The sequence below is a fragment of the Carassius auratus genome, unplaced genomic scaffold (assembly GCF_003368295.1).
Source record: "Carassius auratus strain Wakin unplaced genomic scaffold, ASM336829v1 scaf_tig00012102, whole genome shotgun sequence".
NCBI classification, from domain to species: Eukaryota; Metazoa; Chordata; class Actinopteri; order Cypriniformes; family Cyprinidae; genus Carassius; species Carassius auratus.
Genome location: NW_020524260.1, coordinates 1 through 25,052, shown reverse-complemented (window position 1 = coordinate 25,052; position 25,052 = coordinate 1). Strand labels below are relative to the sequence as shown.

The window sequence follows — 25,052 nt, the reverse complement described above, 5'->3', positions numbered from 1 at the left end:
AAATCCCTTATTCCGAGGTCACCGTAGCCACCAGATCCAGTCTGTATCCGCTTCAGTCACCCGGATCCAGTCCGTATCCAGAGAAGATGGTGGATCAAAACCTAGAAAGGACCTCTATGGCCCAGAAACACAGCGGAGACCGTGAAAACTAGATGAGCCGCAGATACAAATCCCCTGTAAAGACCACCTGGACAAGACCACAGGAAACAGATGATTCTTCTGCACAGTCTGACATTCCTGCAGCCTGGAGCTGATCTACTGGTTTCGTCTGACAAGGGGAGAACTGTCTCCCCGACTGAGCCTGGTTTCTCACCGGGTTTTTTCTCCATCTTTTCACCGATCGAGTTTTGGTTTCTTGCCTCTGTCGCCTCTGGCAGGCGGAGCTTGGGACACTTCATGTACAGAGATATCGTTGACTTGATTGCAAATTATTGCACAGATACTATTTAAAACTGAACTTAGCTGAATGATGTCATCAAAGAGTTCAATAACGAAATGCCTTTAACTGTCATTTTGCTTTTTGACGCACTGTGTTCCTAATTAATGTTGTTCAGTTGCATTGACGCAATACTTTTTGTTTAAAGCGCAATTTAAAAAAAAAAAAAAAAAAAAAGAGTCCAAACAATGACCCCTGCTACGGGTAGTGTTCCAAGTGTTATGCGACTTCAGCTAATGATGGGTCCATCAGAAATTTTACGGTGCTAGGGCTGGGTCTGCGTCAGAAGGAGCCATGCATTGTTTAGTTATGTCAGTGCAGTGCCGTCGGTTGGGGGAGAAACGGCAGCATGCACGGCTCCTCGTTAGTATAGTGGACAGTATCTCCGCCTGTCACGCGGAAGACCGGGGTTCGATTCCCCGACGGGGAGAGCTGGTTCTTTTCGTCTTCCGAACGATCCACCCAAAATGTTTGGTTGGAGTCGCAGGTCACAGAAGGAGTTCTGCTTCGACGTCAGCCCGAGCCAAAGGACATGCGTTGGCCGGGAATCGAACCCGGGTCAACTGCTTGGAAGGCAGCTATGCTCACCACTATACAACCAACGCAGGCGGAAGTCAGCAGCTTTATTGACGCACTGTGTTCCTAATTAATGTTGTTCAGTTGCATTGACGCAATACTTTTTGTTTAAAGCGCAATTTAAAAAAAAAAAAAAAAGAGTCCAAACAATGACCCCTGCTACGGGTAGTGTTGCAAGTGTTATGCGACTTCAGCTAATGATGGGTCCGTCCGATATTATTCCATCCAAAAGTTTTGGGTGGAGGCACAGGTCACAGAGGGAGTTCTGCTTCGACGTCAGCCTGAGCCAAAGGACATGCGTTGGCCGGGAATCGAACCCGGGTCAACTGCTTGGAAGGCAGCTAAAGTCCTCCTCAAGAAAACGCTGCCTTCCCATCCGGCTAAATAAACACGAAGTGGTCAAACGCAGAGAGTGCCCATTCAGACGATGACCAGTGGCAAGCCCTCTCGCAGCATGCTGGCGGACGGTCAAACTGATTCTGCTCTTGACATTTCGATGTAGCTCTGCAGTGAGCAGAGCACCCAAAAATACAGGTCACTCGCAAAAGTTCCCCTCCACGGATATCTTTAGTAAAAGGCGAAAGATTTATGCGACAATGAAGAGAAACTCGAGCTGTGTCTCCAAACGCTCGGGCCTGTGCGCTGCCTCTGTTAAACTACTACGCTCGCCAAGGGTCATCAAGGGTGACAACGCCTGCCCACATGTGTTTCGTCAGCACCCCCCCCCCCACTCCAAAACGGAGGAGTAAAACTCAAAAAAGTCCCCTCGGCCCACCAATAACCAAAAGCCCGATCAAGGCAATCTCTTTCTCATGCCTCTATCTGAAAAGTTGGATAAAATCTTATATGAAAAAAAAAGTCTTTTAAAGAAATCCCTTATTCCGAGGTCACCGTAGCCACCAGATCCAGTCTGTATCCGCTTCAGTCACCCGGATCCAGTCCGTATCCAGAGAAGATGGAGGATCAAAACCTAGAAAGGACCTCTATGGCCCAGAAACACAGCGGAGACCGTGAAAACTAGATGAGCCGCAGATACAAATCCCCTGTAAAGACCACCTGGACAAGACCACAGGAAACAGATGATTCTTCTGCACAGTCTGACATTCCTGCAGCCTGGAGCTGATCTACTGGTTTCGTCTGACAAGGGGAGAACTGTCTCCCCGACTGAGCCTGGTTTCTCACCGGGTTTTTTCTCCATCTTTTCACCGATCGAGTTTTGGTTTCTTGCCTCTGTCGCCTCTGGCAGGCGGAGCTTGGGACACTTCATGTACAGAGATATCGTTGACTTGATTGCAAATTATTGCACAGATACTATTTAAAACTGAACTTAGCTGAATGATGTCATCAAAGAGTTCAATAACGAAATGCCTTTAACTGTCATTTTGCTTTTTGACGCACTGTGTTCCTAATTAATGTTGTTCAGTTGCATTGACGCAATACTTTTTGTTTAAAGCGCAATTTAAAAAAAAAAAAAAAAAAAAAAAAAAAAGAGTCCAAACAATGACCCCTGCTACGGGTAGTGTTCCAAGTGTTATGCGACTTCAGCTAATGATGGGTCCATCAGAAATTTTACGGTGCTAGGGCTGGGTCTGCGTCAGAAGGAGCCATGCATTGTTTAGTTATGTCAGTGCAGTGCCGTCGGTTGGGGGAGAAACGGCAGCATGCACGGCTCCTCGTTAGTATAGTGGACAGTATCTCCGCCTGTCACGCGGAAGACCGGGGTTCGATTCCCCGACGGGGAGAGCTGCTTCTTTTCGTCTTCCGAAGGATCCATCCAAAATGTTTGGTTGGAGTCGCAGGTCACAGAAGGAGTTCTGCTTCGACGTCAGCCCGAGCCAAAGGACATGCGTTGGCCGGGAATCGAACCCGGGTCAACTGCTTGGAAGGCAGCTATGCTCACCACTATACCACCAACGCAGGCGGAAGTCAGCAGCTTTATTGACGCACTGTGTTCCTAATTAATGTTGTTCAGTTGCATTGACGCAATACTTTTTGTTTAAAGCGCAATTTAAAAAAAAAAAAAAAGAGTCCAAACAATGACCCCTGCTACGGGTAGTGTTGCAAGTGTTATGCGACTTCAGCTAATGATGGGTCCGTCCGATATTATTCCATCCAAAAGTTTTGGGTGGAGGCACAGGTCACAGAGGGAGTTCTGCTTCGACGTCAGCCCGAGCCAAAGGACATGCGTTGGCCGGGAATCGAACCCGGGTCAACTGCTTGGAAGGCAGCTATGCTCACCACTATACCACCAATGCAATAGGCATTCTGCAACTTGCGCCGTCACTAAGAAGGCTCGAAGTGCACGAGTCGCCGATAGGGCTAGAGGAGCAGATGAGATCTTTGTTTGGACCCGTCACTAAAGAGAGCCTTCAAGAATTTGCATCCCGTCACGTACAAGAAAACGCTGCCTTCCCATCCGGCTAAATAAACACGAAGTGGTCAAACGCAGAGAGTGCCCATTCAGACGATGACCAGTGGCAAGCCCTCTCGCAGCATGCTGGCGGACGGTCAAACTGATTCTGCTCTTGACATTTCGATGTAGCTCTGCAGTGAGCAGAGCACCCAAAAATACAGGTCACTCGCAAAAGTTCCCCTCCACGGAAATCTTTAGTAAAAGGCGAAAGATTTATGCGACAATGAAGAGAACCTCGAGCTGTGTCTCCAAACGCTCGGGCCTGTGCGCTGCCTCTGTTAAACTACTACGCTCGCCAAGGGTCATCAAGGGTGACAACGCCTGCCCACATGTGTTTCGTCAGCACCCCCCCCCCCCACTCCAAAACGGAGGAGTAAAACTCAAAAAAGTCCCCTCGGCCCACCAATAACCAAAAGCCCGATCAAGGCAATCTCTTTCTCATGCCTCTATCTGAAAAGTTGGATAAAATCTTATATGAAAAAAAAAGTCTTTTAAAGAAATCCCTTATTCCGAGGTCACCGTAGCCACCAGATCCAGTCTGTATCCGCTTCAGTCACCCGGATCCAGTCCGTATCCAGAGAAGATGGAGGATCAAAACCTAGAAAGGACCTCTATGGCCCAGAAACACAGCGGAGACCGTGAAAACTAGATGAGCCGCAGATACAAATCCCCTGTAAAGACCACCTGGACAAGACCACAGGAAACAGATGATTCTTCTGCACAGTCTGACATTCCTGCAGCCTGGAGCTGATCTACTGGTTTCGTCTGACAAGGGGAGAACTGTCTCCCCGACTGAGCCTGGTTTCTCACCGGGTTTTTTCTCCATCTTTTCACCGATCGAGTTTTGGTTTCTTGCCTCTGTCGCCTCTGGCAGGCGGAGCTTGGGACACTTCATGTACAGAGATATCGTTGACTTGATTGCAAATTATTGCACAGATACTATTTAAAACTGAACTTAGCTGAATGATGTCATCAAAGAGTTCAATAACGAAATGCCTTTAACTGTCATTTTGCTTTTTGACGCACTGTGTTCCTAATTAATGTTGTTCAGTTGCATTGACGCAATACTTTTTGTTTAAAGCGCAATTTAAAAAAAAAAAAAAAAAAAAAAAAAAAAAGAGTCCAAACAATGACCCCTGCTACGGGTAGTGTTCCAAGTGTTATGCGACTTCAGCTAATGATGGGTCCATCAGAAATTTTACGGTGCTAGGGCTGGGTCTGCGTCAGAAGGAGCCATGCATTGTTTAGTTATGTCAGTGCAGTGCCGTCGGTTGGGGGAGAAACGGCAGCATGCACGGCTCCTCGTTAGTATAGTGGACAGTATCTCCGCCTGTCACGCGGAAGACCGGGGTTCGATTCCCCGACGGGGAGAGCTGGTTCTTTTCGTCTTCCGAACGATCCATCCAAAATGTTTGGTTGGAGTCGCAGGTCACAGAAGGAGTTCTGCTTCGACGTCAGCCCGAGCCAAAGGACATGCGTTGGCCGGGAATCGAACCCGGGTCAACTGCTTGGAAGGCAGCTATGCTCACCACTATACCACCAACGCAGGCGGAAGTCAGCAGCTTTATTGACGCACTGTGTTCCTAATTAATGTTGTTCAGTTGCATTGACGCAATATTTTTTGTTTAAAGCGCAATTTAAAAAAAAAAAAAAGAGTCCAAACAATGACCCCTGCTACGGGTAGTGTTGCAAGTGTTATGCGACTTCAGCTAATGATGGGTCCGTCCGATATTATTCCATCCAAAAGTTTTGGGTGGAGGCACAGGTCACAGAGGGAGTTCTGCTTCGACGTCAGCCCGAGCCAAAGGACATGCGTTGGCTGGGAATCGAACCCGGGTCAACTGCTTGGAAGGCAGCTAAAGTCCTCCTCAAGAAAACGCTGCCTTCCCATCCGGCTAAATAAACACGAAGTGGTCAAACGCAGAGAGTGCCCATTCAGACGATGACCAGTGGCAAGCCCTCTCGCAGCATGCTGGCGGACGGTCAAACTGATTCTGCTCTTGACATTTCGATGTAGCTCTGCAGTGAGCAGAGCACCCAAAAATACAGGTCACTCGCAAAAGTTCCCCTCCACGGAAATCTTTAGTAAAAGGCGAAAGATTTATGCGACAATGAAGAGAAACTCGAGCTGTGTCTCCAAACGCTCGGGCCTGTGCGCTGCCTCTGTTAAACTACTACGCTCGCCAAGGGTCATCAAGGGTGACAACGCCTGCCCACATGTGTTTCGTCAGCACCCCCCCCCCCCCCACTCCAAAACGGAGGAGTAAAACTCAAAAAAGTCCCCTCGGCCCACCAATAACCAAAAGCCCGATCAAGGCAATCTCTTTCTCATGCCTCTATCTGAAAAGTTGGATAAAATCTTATATGAAAAAAAAAGTCTTTTAAAGAAATCCCTTATTCCGAGGTCACCGTAGCCACCAGATCCAGTCTGTATCCGCTTCAGTCACCCGGATCCAGTCCGTATCCAGAGAAGATGGAGGATCAAAACCTAGAAAGGACCTCTATGGCCCAGAAACACAGCGGAGACCGTGAAAACTAGATGAGCCGCAGATACAAATCCCCTGTAAAGACCACCTGGACAAGACCACAGGAAACAGATGATTCTTCTGCACAGTCTGACATTCCTGCAGCCTGGAGCTGATCTACTGGTTTCGTCTGACAAGGGGAGAACTGTCTCCCCGACTGAGCCTGGTTTCTCACCGGGTTTTTTCTCCATCTTTTCACCGATCGAGTTTTGGTTTCTTGCCTCTGTCGCCTCTGGCAGGCGGAGCTTGGGACACTTCATGTACAGAGATATCGTTGACTTGATTGCAAATTATTGCACAGATACTATTTAAAACTGAACTTAGCTGAATGATGTCATCAAAGAGTTCAATAACGAAATGCCTTTAACTGTCATTTTGCTTTTTGACGCACTGTGTTCCTAATTAATGTTGTTCAGTTGCATTGACGCAATACTTTTTGTTTAAAGCGCAATTTAAAAAAAAAAAAAAAAAAAAAAAAAGAGTCCAAACAATGACCCCTGCTACGGGTAGTGTTCCAAGTGTTATGCGACTTCAGCTAATGATGGGTCCATCAGAAATTTTACGGTGCTAGGGCTGGGTCTGCGTCAGAAGGAGCCATGCATTGTTTAGTTATGTCAGTGCAGTGCCGTCGGTTGGGGGAGAAACGGCAGCATGCACGGCTCCTCGTTAGTATAGTGGACAGTATCTCCGCCTGTCACGCGGAAGACCGGGGTTCGATTCCCCGACGGGGAGAGCTGGTTCTTTTCGTCTTCCGAACGATCCATCCAAAATGTTTGGTTGGAGTCGCAGGTCACAGAAGGAGTTCTGCTTCGACGTCAGCCCGAGCCAAAGGACATGCGTTGGCCGGGAATCGAACCCGGGTCAACTGCTTGGAAGGCAGCTATGCTCACCACTATACCACCAACGCAGGCGGAAGTCAGCAGCTTTATTGACGCACTGTGTTCCTAATTAATGTTGTTCAGTTGCATTGACGCAATATTTTTTGTTTAAAGCGCAATTTAAAAAAAAAAAAAAGAGTCCAAACAATGACCCCTGCTACGGGTAGTGTTGCAAGTGTTATGCGACTTCAGCTAATGATGGGTCCGTCCGATATTATTCCATCCAAAAGTTTTGGGTGGAGGCACAGGTCACAGAGGGAGTTCTGCTTCGACGTCAGCCCGAGCCAAAGGACATGCGTTGGCCGGGAATCGAACCCGGGTCAACTGCTTGGAAGGCAGCTAAAGTCCTCCTCAAGAAAACGCTGCCTTCCCATCCGGCTAAATAAACACGAAGTGGTCAAACGCAGAGAGTGCCCATTCAGACGATGACCAGTGGCAAGCCCTCTCGCAGCATGCTGGCGGACGGTCAAACTGATTCTGCTCTTGACATTTCGATGTAGCTCTGCAGTGAGCAGAGCACCCAAAAATACAGGTCACTCGCAAAAGTTCCCCTCCACGGAACTCTTTAGTAAAAGGCGAAAGATTTATGCGACAATGAAGAGAAACTCGAGCTGTGTCTCCAAACGCTCGGGCCTGTGCGCTGCCTCTGTTAAACTACTACGCTCGCCAAGGGTCATCAAGGGTGACAACGCCTGCCCACATGTGTTTCGTCAGCACCCCCCCCCCCACTCCAAAACGGAGGAGTAAAACTCAAAAAAGTCCCCTCGGCCCACCAATAACCAAAAGCCCAATCAAGGCAATCTCTTTCTCATGCCTCTATCTGAAAAGTTGGATAAAATCTTATATGAAAAAAAAAGTCTTTTAAAGAAATCCCTTATTCCGAGGTCACCGTAGCCACCAGATCCAGTCTGTATCCGCTTCAGTCACCCGGATCCAGTCCGTATCCAGAGAAGATGGTGGATCAAAACCTAGAAAGGACCTCTATGGCCCAGAAACACAGCGGAGACCGTGAAAACTAGATGAGCCGCAGATACAAATCCCCTGTAAAGACCACCTGGACAAGACCACAGGAAACAGATGATTCTTCTGCACAGTCTGACATTCCTGCAGCCTGGAGCTGATCTACTGGTTTCGTCTGACAAGGGGAGAACTGTCTCCCCGACTGAGCCTGGTTTCTCACCGGGTTTTTTCTCCATCTTTTCACCGATCGAGTTTTGGTTTCTTGCCTCTGTCGCCTCTGGCAGGCGGAGCTTGGGACACTTCATGTACAGAGATATCGTTGACTTGATTGCAAATTATTGCACAGATACTATTTAAAACTGAACTTAGCTGAATGATGTCATCAAAGAGTTCAATAACGAAATGCCTTTAACTGTCATTTTGCTTTTTGACGCACTGTGTTCCTAATTAATGTTGTTCAGTTGCATTGACGCAATACTTTTTGTTTAAAGCGCAATTTAAAAAAAAAAAAAAAAAAAAAAAAAGAGTCCAAACAATGACCCCTGCTACGGGTAGTGTTCCAAGTGTTATGCGACTTCAGCTAATGATGGGTCCATCAGAAATTTTACGGTGCTAGGGCTGGGTCTGCGTCAGAAGGAGCCATGCATTGTTTAGTTATGTCAGTGCAGTGCCGTCGGTTGGGGGAGAAACGGCAGCATGCACGGCTCCTCGTTAGTATAGTGGACAGTATCTCCGCCTGTCACGCGGAAGACCGGGGTTCGATTCCCCGACGGGGAGAGCTGGTTCTTTTCGTCTTCCGAACGATCCATCCAAAATGTTTGGTTGGAGTCGCAGGTCACAGAAGGAGTTCTGCTTCGACGTCAGCCCGAGCCAAAGGACATGCGTTGGCCGGGAATCGAACCCGGGTCAACTGCTTGGAAGGCAGCTATGCTCACCACTATACCACCAACGCAGGCGGAAGTCAGCAGCTTTATTGACGCACTGTGTTCCTAATTAATGTTGTTCAGTTGCATTGACGCAATACTTTTTGTTTAAAGCGCAATTTAAAAAAAAAAAAAAAGAGTCCAAACAATGACCCCTGCTACGGGTAGTGTTGCAAGTGTTATGCGACTTCAGCTAATGATGGGTCCGTCCGATATTATTCCATCCAAAAGTTTTGGGTGGAGGCACAGGTCACAGAGGGAGTTCTGCTTCGACGTCAGCCCGAGCCAAAGGACATGCGTTGGCCGGGAATCGAACCCGGGTCAACTGCTTGGAAGGCAGCTATGCTCACCACTATACCACCAATGCAGTAGGCATTCTGCAACTTGCGCCGTCACTAAGAAGGCTCGAAGTGCACGAGTCGCCGATAGGGCTAGAGGAGCAGATGAGATCTTTGTTTGGACCCGTCACTAAAGAGAGCCTTCAAGAATTTGCATCCCGTCACGTACAAGAAAACGCTGCCTTCCCATCCGGCTAAATAAACACGAAGTGGTCAAACGCAGAGAGTGCCCATTCAGACGATGACCAGTGGCAAGCCCTCTCGCAGCATGCTGGCGGACGGTCAAACTGATTCTGCTCTTGACATTTCGATGTAGCTCTGCAGTGAGCAGAGCACCCAAAAATACAGGTCACTCGCAAAAGTTCCCCTCCACGGAAATCTTTAGTAAAAGGCGAAAGATTTATGCGACAATGAAGAGAAACTCGAGCTGTGTCTCCAAACGCTCGGGCCTGTGCGCTGCCTCTGTTAAACTACTACGCTCGCCAAGGGTCATCAAGGGTGACAACGCCTGCCCACATGTGTTTCGTCAGCACCCCCCCCCCCACTCCAAAACGGAGGAGTAAAACTCAAAAAAGTCCCCTCGGCCCACCAATAACCAAAAGCCCGATCAAGGCAATCTCTTTCTCATGCCTCTATCTGAAAAGTTGGATAAAATCTTATATGAAAAAAAAAGTCTTTTAAAGAAATCCCTTATTCCGAGGTCACCGTAGCCACCAGATCCAGTCTGTATCCGCTTCAGTCACCCGGATCCAGTCCGTATCCAGAGAAGATGGTGGATCAAACCTAGAAAGGACCTCTATGGCCCAGAAACACAGCGGAGACCGTGAAAACTAGATGAGCCGCAGATACAAATCCCCTGTAAAGACCACCTGGACAAGACCACAGGAAACAGATGATTCTTCTGCACAGTCTGACATTCCTGCAGCCTGGAGCTGATCTACTGGTTTCGTCTGACAAGGGGAGAACTGTCTCCCCGACTGAGCCTGGTTTCTCACCGGGTTTTTTCTCCATCTTTTCACCGATCGAGTTTTGGTTTCTTGCCTCTGTCGCCTCTGGCAGGCGGAGCTTGGGACACTTCATGTACAGAGATATCGTTGACTTGATTGCAAATTATTGCACAGATACTATTTAAAACTGAACTTAGCTGAATGATGTCATCAAAGAGTTCAATAACGAAATGCCTTTAACTGTCATTTTGCTTTTTGACGCACTGTGTTCCTAATTAATGTTGTTCAGTTGCATTGACGCAATACTTTTTGTTTAAAGCGCAATTTAAAAAAAAAAAAAAAAAAAAGAGTCCAAACAATGACCCCTGCTACGGGTAGTGTTCCAAGTGTTATGCGACTTCAGCTAATGATGGGTCCATCAGAAATTTTACGGTGCTAGGGCTGGGTCTGCGTCAGAAGGAGCCATGCATTGTTTAGTTATGTCAGTGCAGTGCCGTCGGTTGGGGGAGAAACGGCAGCATGCACGGCTCCTCGTTAGTATAGTGGACAGTATCTCCGCCTGTCACGCGGAAGACCGGGGTTCGATTCCCCGACGGGGAGAGCTGGTTCTTTTCGTCTTCCGAACGATCCATCCAAAATGTTTGGTTGGAGTCGCAGGTCACAGAAGGAGTTCTGCTTCGACGTCAGCCCGAGCCAAAGGACATGCGTTGGCCGGGAATCGAACCCGGGTCAACTGCTTGGAAGGCAGCTATGCTCACCACTATACCACCAACGCAGGCGGAAGTCAGCAGCTTTATTGACGCACTGTGTTCCTAATTAATGTTGTTCAGTTGCATTGACACAATACTTTTTGTTTAAAGCGCAATTTAAAAAAAAAAAAAAAAAGAGTCCAAACAATGACCCCTGCTACGGGTAGTGTTGCAAGTGTTATGCGACTTCAGCTAATGATGGGTCCGTCCGATATTATTCCATCCAAAAGTTTTGGGTGGAGGCACAGGTCACAGAGGGAGTTCTGCTTCGACGTCAGCCCGAGCCAAAGGACATGCGTTGGCCGGGAATCGAACCCGGGTCAACTGCTTGGAAGGCAGCTATGCTCACCACTATACCACCAATGCAGTAGGCATTCTGCAACTTGCGCCGTCACTAAGAAGGCTCGAAGTGCACGAGTCGCCGATAGGGCTAGAGGAGCAGATGAGATCTTTGTTTGGACCCGTCACTAAAGAGAGCCTTCAAGAATTTGCATCCCGTCACGTACAAGAAAACGCTGCCTTCCCATCCGGCTAAATAAACACGAAGTGGTCAAACGCAGAGAGTGCCCATTCAGACGATGACCAGTGGCAAGCCCTCTCGCAGCATGCTGGCGGACGGTCAAACTGATTCTGCTCTTGACATTTCGATGTAGCTCTGCAGTGAGCAGAGCACCCAAAAATACAGGTCACTCGCAAAAGTTCCCCTCCACGGAAATCTTTAGTAAAAGGCGAAAGATTTATGCGACAATGAAGAGAAACTCGAGCTGTGTCTCCAAACGCTCGGGCCTGTGCGCTGCCTCTGTTAAACTACTACGCTCGCCAAGGGTCATCAAGGGTGACAACGCCTGCCCACATGTGTTTCGTCAGCACCCCCCCCCCCCACTCCAAAACGGAGGAGTAAAACTCAAAAAAGTCCCCTCGGCCCACCAATAACCAAAAGCCCAATCAAGGCAATCTCTTTCTCATGCCTCTATCTGAAAAGTTGGATAAAATCTTATATGAAAAAAAAAGTCTTTTAAAGAAATCCCTTATTCCGAGGTCACCGTAGCCACCAGATCCAGTCTGTATCCGCTTCAGTCACCCGGATCCAGTCCGTATCCAGAGAAGATGGTGGATCAAAACCTAGAAAGGACCTCTATGGCCCAGAAACACAGCGGAGACCGTGAAAACTAGATGAGCCGCAGATACAAATCCCCTGTAAAGACCACCTGGACAAGACCACAGGAAACAGATGATTCTTCTGCACAGTCTGACATTCCTGCAGCCTGGAGCTGATCTACTGGTTTCGTCTGACAAGGGGAGAACTGTCTCCCCGACTGAGCCTGGTTTCTCACCGGGTTTTTTCTCCATCTTTTCACCGATCGAGTTTTGGTTTCTTGCCTCTGTCGCCTCTGGCAGGCGGAGCTTGGGACACTTCATGTACAGAGATATCGTTGACTTGATTGCAAATTATTGCACAGATACTATTTAAAACTGAACTTAGCTGAATGATGTCATCAAAGAGTTCAATAACGAAATGCCTTTAACTGTCATTTTGCTTTTTGACGCACTGTGTTCCTAATTAATGTTGTTCAGTTGCATTGACGCAATACTTTTTGTTTAAAGCGCAATTTAAAAAAAAAAAAAAAAAAAAAAGAGTCCAAACAATGACCCCTGCTACGGGTAGTGTTCCAAGTGTTATGCGACTTCAGCTAATGATGGGTCCATCAGAAATTTTACGGTGCTAGGGCTGGGTCTGCGTCAGAAGGAGCCATGCATTGTTTAGTTATGTCAGTGCAGTGCCGTCGGTTGGGGGAGAAACGGCAGCATGCACGGCTCCTCGTTAGTATAGTGGACAGTATCTCCGCCTGTCACGCGGAAGACCGGGGTTCGATTCCCCGACGGGGAGAGCTGGTTCTTTTCGTCTTCCGAACGATCCATCCAAAATGTTTGGTTGGAGTCGCAGGTCACAGAAGGAGTTCTGCTTCGACGTCAGCCCGAGCCAAAGGACATGCGTTGGCCGGGAATCGAACCCGGGTCAACTGCTTGGAAGGCAGCTATGCTCACCACTATACCACCAACGCAGGCGGAAGTCAGCAGCTTTATTGACGCACTGTGTTCCTAATTAATGTTGTTCAGTTGCATTGACACAATACTTTTTGTTTAAAGCGCAATTTAAAAAAAAAAAAAAAAAAAAAGAGTCCAAACAATGACCCCTGCTACGGGTAGTGTTGCAAGTGTTATGCGACTTCAGCTAATGATGGGTCCATCCGATATTATTCCATCCAAAAGTTTTGGGTGGAGGCACAGGTCACAGAGGGAGTTCTGCTTCGACGTCAGCCCGAGCCAAAGGACATGCGTTGGCCGGGAATCGAACCCGGGTCAACTGCTTGGAAGGCAGCTATGCTCACCACTATACCACCAACGCAGCAGGCATTCAGCAACTTGCGCCGTCAGTAAGAAGACTCGAAGTGCACGAGTCGCCGATAGGGCTAGAGGAGCAGATGAGATCTTTGTTCAGACCCGTCACTAAAGAGAGCCTTCAAGAATTTGCATCCCGTCACGTACAAGAAAACGCTGCCTTCCCATCCGGCTAAATAAACACGAAGTGGTCAAACGCAGAGAGTGCCCATTCAGACGATGACCAGTGGCAAGCCCTCTCGCAGCATGCTGGCGGACGGTCAAACTGATTCTGCTCTTGACATTTCGATGTAGCTCTGCAGTGAGCAGAGCACCCAAAAATACAGGTCACTCGCAAAAGTTCCCCTCCACGGAAATCTTTAGTAAAAGGCGAAAGATTTATGCGACAATGAAGAGAAACTCGAGCTGTGTCTCCAAACGCTCGGGCCTGTGCGCTGCCTCTGTTAAACTACTACGCTCGCCAAGGGTCATCAAGGGTGACAACGCCTGCCCACATGTGTTTCGTCAGCACCCCCCCCCCCCACTCCAAAACGGAGGAGTAAAACTCAAAAAAGTCCCCTCGGCCCACCAATAACCAAAAGCCCAATCAAGGCAATCTCTTTCTCATGCCTCTATCTGAAAAGTTGGATAAAATCTTATATGAAAAAAAAAGTCTTTTAAAGAAATCCCTTATTCCGAGGTCACCGTAGCCACCAGATCCAGTCTGTATCCGCTTCAGTCACCCGGATCCAGTCCGTATCCAGAGAAGATGGTGGATCAACACCTAGAAAGGACCTCTATGGCCCAGAAACACAGCGGAGACCGTGACAACTAGATGAGCCGCAGATACAAATCCCCTGTAAAGACCACCTGGACAAGACCACAGGAAACAGATGATTCTTCTGCACAGTCTGACATTCCTGCAGCCTGGAGCTGATCTACTGGTTTCGTCTGACAAGGGGAGAACTGTCTCCCCGACTGAGCCTGGTTTCTCACCGGGTTTTTTCTCCATCTTTTCACCGATCGAGTTTTGGTTTCTTGCCTCTGTCGCCTCTGGCAGGCGGAGCTTGGGACACTTCATGTACAGAGATATCGTTGACTTGATTGCAAATTATTGCACAGATACTATTTAAAACTGAACTTAGCTGAATGATGTCATCAAAGAGTTCAATAACGAAATGCCTTTAACTGTCATTTTGCTTTTTGACGCACTGTGTTCCTAATTAATGTTGTTCAGTTGCATTGACGCAATACTTTTTGTTTAAAGCGCAATTTAAAAAAAAAAAAAAAAAAAAAGAGTCCAAACAATGACCCCTGCTACGGGTAGTGTTCCAAGTGTTATGCGACTTCAGCTAATGATGGGTCCATCAGAAATTTTACGGTGCTAGGGCTGGGTCTGCGTCAGAAGAAGCCATGCATTGTTTAGTTATGTCAGTGCAGTGCCGTCGGTTGGGGGAGAAACGGCAGCATGCACGGCTCCTCGTTAGTATAGTGGACAGTATCTCCGCCTGTCACGCGGAAGACCGGGGTTCGATTCCCCGACGGGGAGAGCTGGTTCTTTTCGTCTTCCGAACGATCCATCCAAAATTTTTGGTTGGAGTCGCAGGTCACAGAAGGAGTTCTGCTTCGACGTCAGCCCGAGCCAAAGGACATGCGTTGGCCGGGAATCGAACCCGGGTCAACTGCTTGGAAGGCAGCTATGCTCACCACTATACCACCAACGCAGGTGGAAGTCAGCAGCTTTATTGACGCACTGTGTTCCTAATTAATGTTGTTCAGTTGCATTGACACAATACTTTTTGTTTAAAGCGCAATTTAAAAAAAAAAAAAAAAAAAAAGAGTCCAAACAATGACCCCTGCTACGGGTAGTGTTGCAAGTGTTATGCGACTTCAGCTAATGATGGGTCCATCCGATATTATTCCATCCAAAAGTTTTGGGTGGAGGCACAGGTCACAGAGGGAGTTCTGCTTCGACGTCAGCCCGAGCCAAAGGACATGCGTTGGCCGGGAATCGAACCCGGGTCAACTGCTTGGAAGGCAGCTATGCTCACCACTATACCACCAACGCAGCAGGCATTCAGCAACTTGCGCCGTCAGTAAGAAGGCTCGAAGTGCACGAGTCGCCGATAGGGCTAGAGGAGCAGATGAGATCTTTGTTCAGACCCGTCACTAAAGAGAGCCTTCAAGAATTTGCATCCCGTCACGTACAAGAAAACGCTGCCTTCCCATCCGGCTAAATAAACACGAAGTGGTCAAACGCAGAGAGTGCCCATTCAGACGATGACCAGTGGCAAGCCCTCTCGCAGCATGCTGGCGGACGGTCAAACTGATTCTGCTCTTGACATTTCGATGTAGCTCTGCAGTGAGCAGAGCACCCAAAAATACAGGTCACTCGCAAAAGTTCCCCTCCACGGAAATCTTTAGTAAAAGGCGAAAGATTTATGCGACAATGAAGAGAAACTCGAGCTGTGTCTCCAAACGCTCGGGCCTGTGCGCTGCCTCTGTTAAACTACTACGCTCGCCAAGGGTCATCAAGGGTGACAACGCCTGCCCACATGTGTTTCGTCAGCACCCCCCCCCCCCCACTCCAAAACGGAGGAGTAAAACTCAAAAAAGTCCCCTCGGCCCACCAATAACCAAAAGCCCAATCAAGGCAATCTCTTTCTCATGCCTCTATCTGAAAAGTTGGATAAAATCTTATATGAAAAAAAAAGTCTTTTAAAGAAATCCCTTATTCCGAGGTCACCGTAGCCACCAGATCCAGTCTGTAACCGCTTCAGTCACCCGGATCCAGTCCGTATCCAGAGAAGATGGTGGATCAACACCTAGAAAGGACCTCTATGGCCCAGAAACACAGCGGAGACCGTGACAACTAGATGAGCCGCAGATACAAATCCCCTGTAAAGACCACCTGGACAAGACCACAGGAAACAGATGATTCTTCTGCACAGTCTGACATTCCTGCAGCCTGGAGCTGATCTACTGGTTTCGTCTGACAAGGGGAGAACTGTCTCCCCGACTGAGCCTGGTTTCTCACCGGGTTTTTTCTCCATCTTTTCACCGATCGAGTTTTGGTTTCTTGCCTCTGTCGCCTCTGGCAGGCGGAGCTTGGGACACTTCATGTACAGAGATATCGTTGACTTGATTGCAAATTATTGCACAGATACTATTTAAAACTGAACTTAGCTGAATGATGTCATCAAAGAGTTCAATAACGAAATGCCTTTAACTGTCATTTTGCTTTTTGACGCACTGTGTTCCTAATTAATGTTGTTCAGTTGCATTGACGCAATACTTTTTGTTTAAAGCGCAATTTAAAAAAAAAAAAAAAAAAAAAAGAGTCCAAACAATGACCCCTGCTACGGGTAGTGTTCCAAGTGTTATGCGACTTCAGCTAATGATGGGTCCATCAGAAATTTTACGGTGCTAGGGCTGGGTCTGCGTCAGAAGAAGCCATGCATTGTTTAGTTATGTCAGTGCAGTGCCGTCGGTTGGGGGAGAAACGGCAGCATGCACGGCTCCTCGTTAGTATAGTGGACAGTATCTCCGCCTGTCACGCGGAAGACCGGGGTTCGATTCCCCGACGGGGAGAGCTGGTTCTTTTCGTCTTCCGAACGATCCATCCAAAATTTTTGGTTGGAGTCGCAGGTCACAGAAGGAGTTCTGCTTCGACGTCAGCCCGAGCCAAAGGACATGCGTTGGCCGGGAATCGAACCCGGGTCAACTGCTTGGAAGGCAGCTATGCTCACCACTATACCACCAACGCAGGTGGAAGTCAGCAGCTTTATTGACGCACTGTGTTCCTAATTAATGTTGTTCAGTTGCATTGACACAATACTTTTTGTTTAAAGCGCAATTTAAAAAAAAAAAAAAAAAAAAAGAGTCCAAACAATGACCCCTGCTACGGGTAGTGTTGCAAGTGTTATGCGACTTCAGCTAATGATGGGTCCATCCGATATTATTCCATCCAAAAGTTTTGGGTGGAGGCACAGGTCACAGAGGGAGTTCTGCTTCGACGTCAGCCCGAGCCAAAGGACATGCGTTGGCCGGGAATCGAACCCGGGTCAACTGCTTGGAAGGCAGCTATGCTCACCACTATACCACCAACGCAGCAGGCATTCAGCAACTTGCGCCGTCAGTAAGAAGACTCGAAGTGCACGAGTCGCCGATAGGGCTAGAGGAGCAGATGAGATCTTTGTTTGGACCCGTCACTAAAGAGAGCCTTCAAGAATTTGCATCCCGTCACGTACAAGAAAACGCTGCCTTCCCATCCGGCTAAATAAACACGAAGTGGTCAAACGCAGAGAGTGCCCATTCAGACGATGACCAGTGGCAAGCCCTCTCGCAGCATGCTGGCGGACGGTCAAACTGATTCTGCTCTTGACATTTCGATGTAGCTCTGCAGTGAGCAGAGCACCCAAAAATACAGGTCACTCGCAAAAGTTCCCCTCCACGGAAATCTTTAGTAAAAGGCGAAAGATTTATGCGACAATGAAGAGAAACTCGAGCTGTGTCTCCAAACGCTCGGGCCTGTGCGCTGCCTCTGTTAAACTACTACGCTCGCCAAGGGTCATCAAGGGTGACAACGCCTGCCCACATGTGTTTCGTCAGCACCCCCCCCCCCCACTCCAAAACGGAGGAGTAAAACTCAAAAAAGTCCCCTCGGCCCACCAATAACCAAAAGCCCAATCAAGGCAATCTCTTTCTCATGCCTCTATCTGAAAAGTTGGATAAAATCTTATATGAAAAAAAAAGTCTTTTAAAGAAATCCCTTATTCCGAGGTCACCGTAGCCACCAGATCCAGTCTGTATCCGCTTCAGTCACCCGGATCCAGTCCGTATCCAGAGAAGATGGTGGATCAACACCTAGAAAGGACCTCTATGGCCCAGAAACACAGCGGAGACCGTGACAACTAGATGAGCCGCAGATACAAATCCCCTGTAAAGACCACCTGGACAAGACCACAGGAAACAGATGATTCTTCTGCACAGTCTGACATTCCTGCAGCCTGGAGCTGATCTACTGGTTTCGTCTGACAAGGGGAGAACTGTCTCCCCGACTGAGCCTGGTTTCTCACCGGGTTTTTTCTCCATCTTTTCACCGATCGAGTTTTGGTTTCTTGCCTCTGTCGCCTCTGGCAGGCGGAGCTTGGGACACTTCATGTACAGAGATATCGTTGACTTGATTGCAAATTATTGCACAGATACTATTTAAAACTGAACTTAGCTGAATGATGTCATCAAAGAGTTCAATAACGAAATGCCTTTAACTGTCATTTTGCTTTTTGACGCACTGTGTTCCTAATTAATGTTGTTCAGTTGCATTGACGCAATACTTTTTGTTTAAAGCGCAATTTAAAAAAAAAAAAAAAAAAAAAAGAGTCCAAACAATGACCCCTGCTACGGGTAGTGTTCCAAGTGTTATGCGACTTCAGCTAATGATGGGTCCATCAGAAATTTTACGGTGCTAGGGCTGGGTCTGCGTCAGAAGAAGCCATGCATTGTTTAGTTATGTCAGTGCAGTGCCGTCGGTTGGGGGAGAAACGGCAGCATGCACGGCTCCTCGTTAGTATAGTGGACAGTATCTCCGCCTGTCACGCGGAAGACCGGGGTTCGATTCCCCGACGGGGAGAGCTGGTTCTTTTCGTCTTCCGAACGATCCATCCAAAATTTTTGGTTGGAGTCGCAGGTCACAGAAGGAGTTCTGCTTCGACGTCAGCCCGAGCCAAAGGACATGCGTTGGCCGGGAATCGAACCCGGGTCAACTGCTTGGAAGGCAGCTATGCTCACCACTATACCACCAACGCAGGTGGAAGTCAGCAGCTTTATTGACGCACTGTGTTCCTAATTAATGTTGTTCAGTTGCATTGACACAATACTTTTTGTTTAAAGCGCAATTTAAAAAAAAAAAAAAAAAAAGAGTCCAAACAATGACCCCTGCTACGGGTAGTGTTGCAAGTGTTATGCGACTTCAGCTAATGATGGGTCCATCCGATATTATTCCATCCAAAAGTTTTGGGTGGAGGCACAGGTCACAGAGGGAGTTCTGCTTCGACGTCAGCCCGAGCCAAAGGACATGCGTTGGCCGGGAATCGAACCCGGGTCAACTGCTTGGAAGGCAGCTATGCTCACCACTATACCACCAACGCAGCAGGCATTCAGCAACTTGCGCCGTCAGTAAGAAGACTCGAAGTGCACGAGTCGCCGATAGGGCTAGAGGAGCAGATGAGATCTTTGTTTGGACCCGTCACTAAAGAGAGCCTTCAAGAATTTGCATCCCGTCACGTACAAGAAAACGCTGCCTTCCCATCCGGCTAAATAAACACGAAGTGGTCAAACGCAGAGAGTGCCCATTCAGACGATGACCAGTGGCAAGCCCTCTCGCAGCATGCTGGCGGACGGTCAAACTGATTCTGCTCTTGACATTTCGATGTAGCTCTGCAGTGAGCAGAGCACCCAAAAATACAGGTCACTCGCAAAAGTTCCCCTCCACGGAAATCTTTAGTAAAAGGCGAAAGATTTATGCGACAATGAAGAGAAACTCGAGCTGTGTCTCCAAACGCTCGGGCCTGTGCGCTGCCTCTGTTAAACTACTACGCTCGCCAAGGGTCATCAAGGGTGACAACGCCTGCCCACATGTGTTTCGTCAGCACCCCCCCCCCCCCACTCCAAAACGGAGGAGTAAAACTCAAAAAAGTCCCCTCGGCCCACCAATAACCAAAAGCCCAATCAAGGCAATCTCTTTCTCATGCCTCTATCTGAAAAGTTGGATAAAATCTTATATGAAAAAAAAAGTCTTTTAAAGAAATCCCTTATTCCGAGGTCACCGTAGCCACCAGATCCAGTCTGTATCCGCTTCAGTCACCCGGATCCAGTCCGTATCCAGAGAAGATGGTGGATCAACACCTAGAAAGGACCTCTATGGCCCAGAAACACAGCGGAGACCGTGACAACTAGATGAGCCGCAGATACAAATCCCCTGTAAAGACCACCTGGACAAGACCACAGGAAACAGATGATTCTTCTGCACAGTCTGACATTCCTGCAGCCTGGAGCTGATCTACTGGTTTCGTCTGACAAGGGGAGAACTGTCTCCCCGACTGAGCCTGGTTTCTCACCGGGTTTTTTCTCCATCTTTTCACCGATCGAGTTTTGGTTTCTTGCCTCTGTCGCCTCTGGCAGGCGGAGCTTGGGACACTTCATGTACAGAGATATCGTTGACTTGATTGCAAATTATTGCACAGATACTATTTAAAACTGAACTTAGCTGAATGATGTCATCAAAGAGTTCAATAACGAAATGCCTTTAACTGTCATTTTGCTTTTTGACGCACTGTGTTCCTAATTAATGTTGTTCAGTTGCATTGACGCAATACTTTTTGTTTAAAGCGCAATTTAAAAAAAAAAAAAAAAAAAAAGAGTCCAAACAATGACCCCTGCTACGGGTAGTGTTCCAAGTGTTATGCGACTTCAGCTAATGATGGGTCCATCAGAAATTTTACGGTGCTAGGGCTGGGTCTGCGTCAGAAGAAGCCATGCATTGTTTAGTTATGTCAGTGCAGTGCCGTCGGTTGGGGGAGAAACGGCAGCATGCACGGCTCCTCGTTAGTATAGTGGACAGTATCTCCGCCTGTCACGCGGAAGACCGGGGTTCGATTCCCCGACGGGGAGAGCTGGTTCTTTTCGTCTTCCGAACGATCCATCCAAAATTTTTGGTTGGAGTCGCAGGTCACAGAAGGAGTTCTGCTTCGACGTCAGCCCGAGCCAAAGGACATGCGTTGGCCGGGAATCGAACCCGGGTCAACTGCTTGGAAGGCAGCTATGCTCACCACTATACCACCAACGCAGGTGGAAGTCAGCAGCTTTATTGACGCACTGTGTTCCTAATTAATGTTGTTCAGTTGCATTGACACAATACTTTTTGTTTAAAGCGCAATTTAAAAAAAAAAAAAAAAAAAAGAGTCCAAACAATGACCCCTGCTACGGGTAGTGTTGCAAGTGTTATGCGACTTCAGCTAATGATGGGTCCATCCGATATTATTCCATCCAAAAGTTTTGGGTGGAGGCACAGGTCACAGAGGGAGTTCTGCTTCGACGTCAGCCCGAGCCAAAGGACATGCGTTGGCCGGGAATCGAACCCGGGTCAACTGCTTGGAAGGCAGCTATGCTCACCACTATACCACCAACGCAGCAGGCATTCAGCAACTTGCGCCGTCAGTAAGAAGACTCGAAGTGCACGAGTCGCCGATAGGGCTAGAGGAGCAGATGAGATCTTTGTTCAGACCCGTCACTAAAGAGAGCCTTCAAGAATTTGCATCCCGTCACGTACAAGAAAACGCTGCCTTCCCATCCGGCTAAATAAACACGAAGTGGTCAAACGCAGAGAGTGCCCATTCAGACGATGACCAGTGGCAAGCCCTCTCGCAGCATGCTGGCGGACGGTCAAACTGATTCTGCTCTTGACATTTCGATGTAGCTCTGCAGTGAGCAGAGCACCCAAAAATACAGGTCACTCGCAAAAGTTCCCCTCCACGGAAATCTTTAGTAAAAGGCGAAAGATTTATGCGACAATGAAGAGAAACTCGAGCTGTGTCTCCAAACGCTCGGGCCTGTGCGCTGCCTCTGTTAAACTACTACGCTCGCCAAGGGTCATCAAGGGTGACAACGCCTGCCCACATGTGTTTCGTCAGCACCCCCCCCCCCCACTCCAAAACGGAGGAGTAAAACTCAAAAAAGTCCCCTCGGCCCACCAATAACCAAAAGCCCAATCAAGGCAATCTCTTTCTCATGCCTCTATCTGAAAAGTTGGATAAAATCTTATATGAAAAAAAAAGTCTTTTAAAGAAATCCCTTATTCCGAGGTCACCGTAGCCACCAGATCCAGTCTGTAACCGCTTCAGTCACCCGGATCCAGTCCGTATCCAGAGAAGATGGTGGATCAACACCTAGAAAGGACCTCTATGGCCCAGAAACACAGCGGAGACCGTGACAACTAGATGAGCCGCAGATACAAATCCCCTGTAAAGACCACCTGGACAAGACCACAGGAAACAGATGATTCTTCTGCACAGTCTGACATTCCTGCAGCCTGGAGCTGATCTACTGGTTTCGTCTGACAAGGGGAGAACTGTCTCCCCGACTGAGCCTGGTTTCTCACCGGGTTTTTTCTCCATCTTTTCACCGATCGAGTTTTGGTTTCTTGCCTCTGTCGCCTCTGGCAGGCGGAGCTTGGGACACTTCATGTACAGAGATATCGTTGACTTGATTGCAAATTATTGCACAGATACTATTTAAAACTGAACTTAGCTGAATGATGTCATCAAAGAGTTCAATAACGAAATGCCTTTAACTGTCATTTTGCTTTTTGACGCACTGTGTTCCTAATTAATGTTGTTCAGTTGCATTGACGCAATACTTTTTGTTTAAAGCGCAATTTAAAAAAAAAAAAAAAAAAAAAGAGTCCAAACAATGACCCCTGCTACGGGTAGTGTTCCAAGTGTTATGCGACTTCAGCTAATGATGGGTCCATCAGAAATTTTACGGTGCTAGGGCTGGGTCTGCGTCAGAAGAAGCCATGCATTGTTTAGTTATGTCAGTGCAGTGCCGTCGGTTGGGGGAGAAACGGCAGCATGCACGGCTCCTCGTTAGTATAGTGGACAGTATCTCCGCCTGTCACGCGGAAGACCGGGGTTCGATTCCCCGACGGGGAGAGCTGGTTCTTTTCGTCTTCCGAACGATCCATCCAAAATTTTTGGTTGGAGTCGCAGGTCACAGAAGGAGTTCTGCTTCGACGTCAGCCCGAGCCAAAGGACATGCGTTGGCCGGGAATCGAACCCGGGTCAACTGCTTGGAAGGCAGCTATGCTCACCACTATACCACCAACGCAGGTGGAAGTCAGCAGCTTTATTGACGCACTGTGTTCCTAATTAATGTTGTTCAGTTGCATTGACACAATACTTTTTGTTTAAAGCGCAATTTAAAAAAAAAAAAAAAAAAAAAGAGTCCAAACAATGACCCCTGCTACGGGTAGTGTTGCAAGTGTTATGCGACTTCAGCTAATGATGGGTCCATCCGATATTATTCCATCCAAAAGTTTTGGGTGGAGGCACAGGTCACAGAGGGAGTTCTGCTTCGACGTCAGCCCGAGCCAAAGGACATGCGTTGGCCGGGAATCGAACCCGGGTCAACTGCTTGGAAGGCAGCTATGCTCACCACTATACCACCAACGCAGCAGGCATTCAGCAACTTGCGCCGTCAGTAAGAAGACTCGAAGTGCACGAGTCGCCGATAGGGCTAGAGGAGCAGATGAGATCTTTGTTCAGACCCGTCACTAAAGAGAGCCTTCAAGAATTTGCATCCCGTCACGTACAAGAAAACGCTGCCTTCCCATCCGGCTAAATAAACACGAAGTGGTCAAACGCAGAGAGTGCCCATTCAGACGATGACCAGTGGCAAGCCCTCTCGCAGCATGCTGGCGGACGGTCAAACTGATTCTGCTCTTGACATTTCGATGTAGCTCTGCAGTGAGCAGAGCACCCAAAAATACAGGTCACTCGCAAAAGTTCCCCTCCACGGAAATCTTTAGTAAAAGGCGAAAGATTTATGCGACAATGAAGAGAAACTCGAGCTGTGTCTCCAAACGCTCGGGCCTGTGCGCTGCCTCTGTTAAACTACTACGCTCGCCAAGGGTCATCAAGGGTGACAACGCCTGCCCACATGTGTTTCGTCAGCACCCCCCCCCCCCCACTCCAAAACGGAGGAGTAAAACTCAAAAAAGTCCCCTCGGCCCACCAATAACCAAAAGCCCAATCAAGGCAATCTCTTTCTCATGCCTCTATCTGAAAAGTTGGATAAAATCTTATATGAAAAAAAAAGTCTTTTAAAGAAATCCCTTATTCCGAGGTCACCGTAGCCACCAGATCCAGTCTGTAACCGCTTCAGTCACCCGGATCCAGTCCGTATCCAGAGAAGATGGTGGATCAACACCTAGAAAGGACCTCTATGGCCCAGAAACACAGCGGAGACCGTGACAACTAGATGAGCCGCAGATACAAATCCCCTGTAAAGACCACCTGGACAAGACCACAGGAAACAGATGATTCTTCTGCACAGTCTGACATTCCTGCAGCCTGGAGCTGATCTACTGGTTTCGTCTGACAAGGGGAGAACTGTCTCCCCGACTGAGCCTGGTTTCTCACCGGGTTTTTTCTCCATCTTTTCACCGATCGAGTTTTGGTTTCTTGCCTCTGTCGCCTCTGGCAGGCGGAGCTTGGGACACTTCATGTACAGAGATATCGTTGACTTGATTGCAAATTATTGCACAGATACTATTTAAAACTGAACTTAGCTGAATGATGTCATCAAAGAGTTCAATAACGAAATGCCTTTAACTGTCATTTTGCTTTTTGACGCACTGTGTTCCTAATTAATGTTGTTCAGTTGCATTGACGCAATACTTTTTGTTTAAAGCGCAATTTAAAAAAAAAAAAAAAAAAAAAGAGTCCAAACAATGACCCCTGCTACGGGTAGTGTTCCAAGTGTTATGCGACTTCAGCTAATGATGGGTCCATCAGAAATTTTACGGTGCTAGGGCTGGGTCTGCGTCAGAAGAAGCCATGCATTGTTTAGTTATGTCAGTGCAGTGCCGTCGGTTGGGGGAGAAACGGCAGCATGCACGGCTCCTCGTTAGTATAGTGGACAGTATCTCCGCCTGTCACGCGGAAGACCGGGGTTCGATTCCCCGACGGGGAGAGCTGGTTCTTTTCGTCTTCCGAACGATCCATCCAAAATTTTTGGTTGGAGTCGCAGGTCACAGAAGGAGTTCTGCTTCGACGTCAGCCCGAGCCAAAGGACATGCGTTGGCCGGGAATCGAACCGGGTCAACTGCTTGGAAGGTCAGCTATGCTCACCACTATACCACCAACGCAA

The 25,052-nt window shown here is 48.1% G+C and overlaps 46 non-coding genes across 46 annotated transcripts; 13 read left to right on the top strand and 33 right to left on the bottom strand.

Moving 5' to 3' along the window:
- The first annotated feature begins 794 nt into the window (after positions 1 to 794).
- trnad-guc (transfer RNA aspartic acid (anticodon GUC)) lies at positions 795 to 866 on the top strand. Its single transcript has one exon. It is a non-coding gene; the product is annotated as a tRNA-Asp (tRNA).
- Positions 867 to 969: 103 nt separating this feature from the next.
- On the bottom strand, positions 970 to 1,041 carry trnag-ucc (transfer RNA glycine (anticodon UCC)). Its single transcript has one exon. It is a non-coding gene; the product is annotated as a tRNA-Gly (tRNA).
- Positions 1,042 to 1,512: 471 nt separating this feature from the next.
- Positions 1,513 to 1,627, bottom strand: LOC113073363 (U5 spliceosomal RNA). The gene has a single exon (XR_003280493.1). It is a non-coding gene; the product is annotated as a U5 spliceosomal RNA (small nuclear RNA).
- Positions 1,628 to 2,682: 1,055 nt separating this feature from the next.
- On the top strand, positions 2,683 to 2,754 carry trnad-guc (transfer RNA aspartic acid (anticodon GUC)). The gene has a single exon. It is a non-coding gene; the product is annotated as a tRNA-Asp (tRNA).
- A 103-nt stretch (positions 2,755 to 2,857) lies between these two features.
- trnag-ucc (transfer RNA glycine (anticodon UCC)) lies at positions 2,858 to 2,929 on the bottom strand. The gene has a single exon. It is a non-coding gene; the product is annotated as a tRNA-Gly (tRNA).
- Positions 2,930 to 3,195: 266 nt separating this feature from the next.
- On the bottom strand, positions 3,196 to 3,267 carry trnag-ucc (transfer RNA glycine (anticodon UCC)). Its single transcript has one exon. It is a non-coding gene; the product is annotated as a tRNA-Gly (tRNA).
- A 285-nt stretch (positions 3,268 to 3,552) lies between these two features.
- LOC113073362 (U5 spliceosomal RNA) lies at positions 3,553 to 3,667 on the bottom strand. Its single transcript, XR_003280492.1, has one exon. It is a non-coding gene; the product is annotated as a U5 spliceosomal RNA (small nuclear RNA).
- Positions 3,668 to 4,724: 1,057 nt separating this feature from the next.
- On the top strand, positions 4,725 to 4,796 carry trnad-guc (transfer RNA aspartic acid (anticodon GUC)). Its single transcript has one exon. It is a non-coding gene; the product is annotated as a tRNA-Asp (tRNA).
- Positions 4,797 to 4,899: 103 nt separating this feature from the next.
- trnag-ucc (transfer RNA glycine (anticodon UCC)) lies at positions 4,900 to 4,971 on the bottom strand. The gene has a single exon. It is a non-coding gene; the product is annotated as a tRNA-Gly (tRNA).
- Positions 4,972 to 5,440: 469 nt separating this feature from the next.
- Positions 5,441 to 5,555, bottom strand: LOC113073358 (U5 spliceosomal RNA). Its single transcript, XR_003280488.1, has one exon. It is a non-coding gene; the product is annotated as a U5 spliceosomal RNA (small nuclear RNA).
- A 1,055-nt stretch (positions 5,556 to 6,610) lies between these two features.
- trnad-guc (transfer RNA aspartic acid (anticodon GUC)) lies at positions 6,611 to 6,682 on the top strand. Its single transcript has one exon. It is a non-coding gene; the product is annotated as a tRNA-Asp (tRNA).
- Positions 6,683 to 6,785: 103 nt separating this feature from the next.
- trnag-ucc (transfer RNA glycine (anticodon UCC)) lies at positions 6,786 to 6,857 on the bottom strand. Its single transcript has one exon. It is a non-coding gene; the product is annotated as a tRNA-Gly (tRNA).
- Positions 6,858 to 7,326: 469 nt separating this feature from the next.
- LOC113073364 (U5 spliceosomal RNA) lies at positions 7,327 to 7,441 on the bottom strand. The gene has a single exon (XR_003280494.1). It is a non-coding gene; the product is annotated as a U5 spliceosomal RNA (small nuclear RNA).
- Positions 7,442 to 8,493: 1,052 nt separating this feature from the next.
- trnad-guc (transfer RNA aspartic acid (anticodon GUC)) lies at positions 8,494 to 8,565 on the top strand. The gene has a single exon. It is a non-coding gene; the product is annotated as a tRNA-Asp (tRNA).
- A 103-nt stretch (positions 8,566 to 8,668) lies between these two features.
- Positions 8,669 to 8,740, bottom strand: trnag-ucc (transfer RNA glycine (anticodon UCC)). The gene has a single exon. It is a non-coding gene; the product is annotated as a tRNA-Gly (tRNA).
- A 266-nt stretch (positions 8,741 to 9,006) lies between these two features.
- trnag-ucc (transfer RNA glycine (anticodon UCC)) lies at positions 9,007 to 9,078 on the bottom strand. Its single transcript has one exon. It is a non-coding gene; the product is annotated as a tRNA-Gly (tRNA).
- A 285-nt stretch (positions 9,079 to 9,363) lies between these two features.
- LOC113073357 (U5 spliceosomal RNA) lies at positions 9,364 to 9,478 on the bottom strand. Its single transcript, XR_003280487.1, has one exon. It is a non-coding gene; the product is annotated as a U5 spliceosomal RNA (small nuclear RNA).
- Positions 9,479 to 10,524: 1,046 nt separating this feature from the next.
- On the top strand, positions 10,525 to 10,596 carry trnad-guc (transfer RNA aspartic acid (anticodon GUC)). The gene has a single exon. It is a non-coding gene; the product is annotated as a tRNA-Asp (tRNA).
- Positions 10,597 to 10,699: 103 nt separating this feature from the next.
- Positions 10,700 to 10,771, bottom strand: trnag-ucc (transfer RNA glycine (anticodon UCC)). The gene has a single exon. It is a non-coding gene; the product is annotated as a tRNA-Gly (tRNA).
- Positions 10,772 to 11,039: 268 nt separating this feature from the next.
- Positions 11,040 to 11,111, bottom strand: trnag-ucc (transfer RNA glycine (anticodon UCC)). Its single transcript has one exon. It is a non-coding gene; the product is annotated as a tRNA-Gly (tRNA).
- Positions 11,112 to 11,396: 285 nt separating this feature from the next.
- On the bottom strand, positions 11,397 to 11,511 carry LOC113073356 (U5 spliceosomal RNA). Its single transcript, XR_003280486.1, has one exon. It is a non-coding gene; the product is annotated as a U5 spliceosomal RNA (small nuclear RNA).
- A 1,050-nt stretch (positions 11,512 to 12,561) lies between these two features.
- Positions 12,562 to 12,633, top strand: trnad-guc (transfer RNA aspartic acid (anticodon GUC)). The gene has a single exon. It is a non-coding gene; the product is annotated as a tRNA-Asp (tRNA).
- A 103-nt stretch (positions 12,634 to 12,736) lies between these two features.
- On the bottom strand, positions 12,737 to 12,808 carry trnag-ucc (transfer RNA glycine (anticodon UCC)). The gene has a single exon. It is a non-coding gene; the product is annotated as a tRNA-Gly (tRNA).
- Positions 12,809 to 13,080: 272 nt separating this feature from the next.
- On the bottom strand, positions 13,081 to 13,152 carry trnag-ucc (transfer RNA glycine (anticodon UCC)). The gene has a single exon. It is a non-coding gene; the product is annotated as a tRNA-Gly (tRNA).
- A 285-nt stretch (positions 13,153 to 13,437) lies between these two features.
- Positions 13,438 to 13,552, bottom strand: LOC113073355 (U5 spliceosomal RNA). Its single transcript, XR_003280485.1, has one exon. It is a non-coding gene; the product is annotated as a U5 spliceosomal RNA (small nuclear RNA).
- Positions 13,553 to 14,601: 1,049 nt separating this feature from the next.
- On the top strand, positions 14,602 to 14,673 carry trnad-guc (transfer RNA aspartic acid (anticodon GUC)). The gene has a single exon. It is a non-coding gene; the product is annotated as a tRNA-Asp (tRNA).
- Positions 14,674 to 14,776: 103 nt separating this feature from the next.
- trnag-ucc (transfer RNA glycine (anticodon UCC)) lies at positions 14,777 to 14,848 on the bottom strand. The gene has a single exon. It is a non-coding gene; the product is annotated as a tRNA-Gly (tRNA).
- Positions 14,849 to 15,120: 272 nt separating this feature from the next.
- Positions 15,121 to 15,192, bottom strand: trnag-ucc (transfer RNA glycine (anticodon UCC)). The gene has a single exon. It is a non-coding gene; the product is annotated as a tRNA-Gly (tRNA).
- A 285-nt stretch (positions 15,193 to 15,477) lies between these two features.
- On the bottom strand, positions 15,478 to 15,592 carry LOC113073368 (U5 spliceosomal RNA). Its single transcript, XR_003280498.1, has one exon. It is a non-coding gene; the product is annotated as a U5 spliceosomal RNA (small nuclear RNA).
- A 1,051-nt stretch (positions 15,593 to 16,643) lies between these two features.
- On the top strand, positions 16,644 to 16,715 carry trnad-guc (transfer RNA aspartic acid (anticodon GUC)). Its single transcript has one exon. It is a non-coding gene; the product is annotated as a tRNA-Asp (tRNA).
- A 103-nt stretch (positions 16,716 to 16,818) lies between these two features.
- On the bottom strand, positions 16,819 to 16,890 carry trnag-ucc (transfer RNA glycine (anticodon UCC)). Its single transcript has one exon. It is a non-coding gene; the product is annotated as a tRNA-Gly (tRNA).
- A 272-nt stretch (positions 16,891 to 17,162) lies between these two features.
- trnag-ucc (transfer RNA glycine (anticodon UCC)) lies at positions 17,163 to 17,234 on the bottom strand. Its single transcript has one exon. It is a non-coding gene; the product is annotated as a tRNA-Gly (tRNA).
- A 285-nt stretch (positions 17,235 to 17,519) lies between these two features.
- Positions 17,520 to 17,634, bottom strand: LOC113073367 (U5 spliceosomal RNA). The gene has a single exon (XR_003280497.1). It is a non-coding gene; the product is annotated as a U5 spliceosomal RNA (small nuclear RNA).
- Positions 17,635 to 18,684: 1,050 nt separating this feature from the next.
- On the top strand, positions 18,685 to 18,756 carry trnad-guc (transfer RNA aspartic acid (anticodon GUC)). Its single transcript has one exon. It is a non-coding gene; the product is annotated as a tRNA-Asp (tRNA).
- Positions 18,757 to 18,859: 103 nt separating this feature from the next.
- trnag-ucc (transfer RNA glycine (anticodon UCC)) lies at positions 18,860 to 18,931 on the bottom strand. The gene has a single exon. It is a non-coding gene; the product is annotated as a tRNA-Gly (tRNA).
- A 270-nt stretch (positions 18,932 to 19,201) lies between these two features.
- trnag-ucc (transfer RNA glycine (anticodon UCC)) lies at positions 19,202 to 19,273 on the bottom strand. The gene has a single exon. It is a non-coding gene; the product is annotated as a tRNA-Gly (tRNA).
- Positions 19,274 to 19,558: 285 nt separating this feature from the next.
- On the bottom strand, positions 19,559 to 19,673 carry LOC113073366 (U5 spliceosomal RNA). Its single transcript, XR_003280496.1, has one exon. It is a non-coding gene; the product is annotated as a U5 spliceosomal RNA (small nuclear RNA).
- Positions 19,674 to 20,723: 1,050 nt separating this feature from the next.
- Positions 20,724 to 20,795, top strand: trnad-guc (transfer RNA aspartic acid (anticodon GUC)). Its single transcript has one exon. It is a non-coding gene; the product is annotated as a tRNA-Asp (tRNA).
- Positions 20,796 to 20,898: 103 nt separating this feature from the next.
- trnag-ucc (transfer RNA glycine (anticodon UCC)) lies at positions 20,899 to 20,970 on the bottom strand. The gene has a single exon. It is a non-coding gene; the product is annotated as a tRNA-Gly (tRNA).
- A 271-nt stretch (positions 20,971 to 21,241) lies between these two features.
- trnag-ucc (transfer RNA glycine (anticodon UCC)) lies at positions 21,242 to 21,313 on the bottom strand. Its single transcript has one exon. It is a non-coding gene; the product is annotated as a tRNA-Gly (tRNA).
- Positions 21,314 to 21,598: 285 nt separating this feature from the next.
- On the bottom strand, positions 21,599 to 21,713 carry LOC113073365 (U5 spliceosomal RNA). The gene has a single exon (XR_003280495.1). It is a non-coding gene; the product is annotated as a U5 spliceosomal RNA (small nuclear RNA).
- A 1,049-nt stretch (positions 21,714 to 22,762) lies between these two features.
- Positions 22,763 to 22,834, top strand: trnad-guc (transfer RNA aspartic acid (anticodon GUC)). Its single transcript has one exon. It is a non-coding gene; the product is annotated as a tRNA-Asp (tRNA).
- Positions 22,835 to 22,937: 103 nt separating this feature from the next.
- Positions 22,938 to 23,009, bottom strand: trnag-ucc (transfer RNA glycine (anticodon UCC)). The gene has a single exon. It is a non-coding gene; the product is annotated as a tRNA-Gly (tRNA).
- Positions 23,010 to 23,281: 272 nt separating this feature from the next.
- On the bottom strand, positions 23,282 to 23,353 carry trnag-ucc (transfer RNA glycine (anticodon UCC)). The gene has a single exon. It is a non-coding gene; the product is annotated as a tRNA-Gly (tRNA).
- Positions 23,354 to 23,638: 285 nt separating this feature from the next.
- Positions 23,639 to 23,753, bottom strand: LOC113073354 (U5 spliceosomal RNA). Its single transcript, XR_003280484.1, has one exon. It is a non-coding gene; the product is annotated as a U5 spliceosomal RNA (small nuclear RNA).
- A 1,050-nt stretch (positions 23,754 to 24,803) lies between these two features.
- trnad-guc (transfer RNA aspartic acid (anticodon GUC)) lies at positions 24,804 to 24,875 on the top strand. The gene has a single exon. It is a non-coding gene; the product is annotated as a tRNA-Asp (tRNA).
- Positions 24,876 to 25,052: the final 177 nt, after the last annotated feature.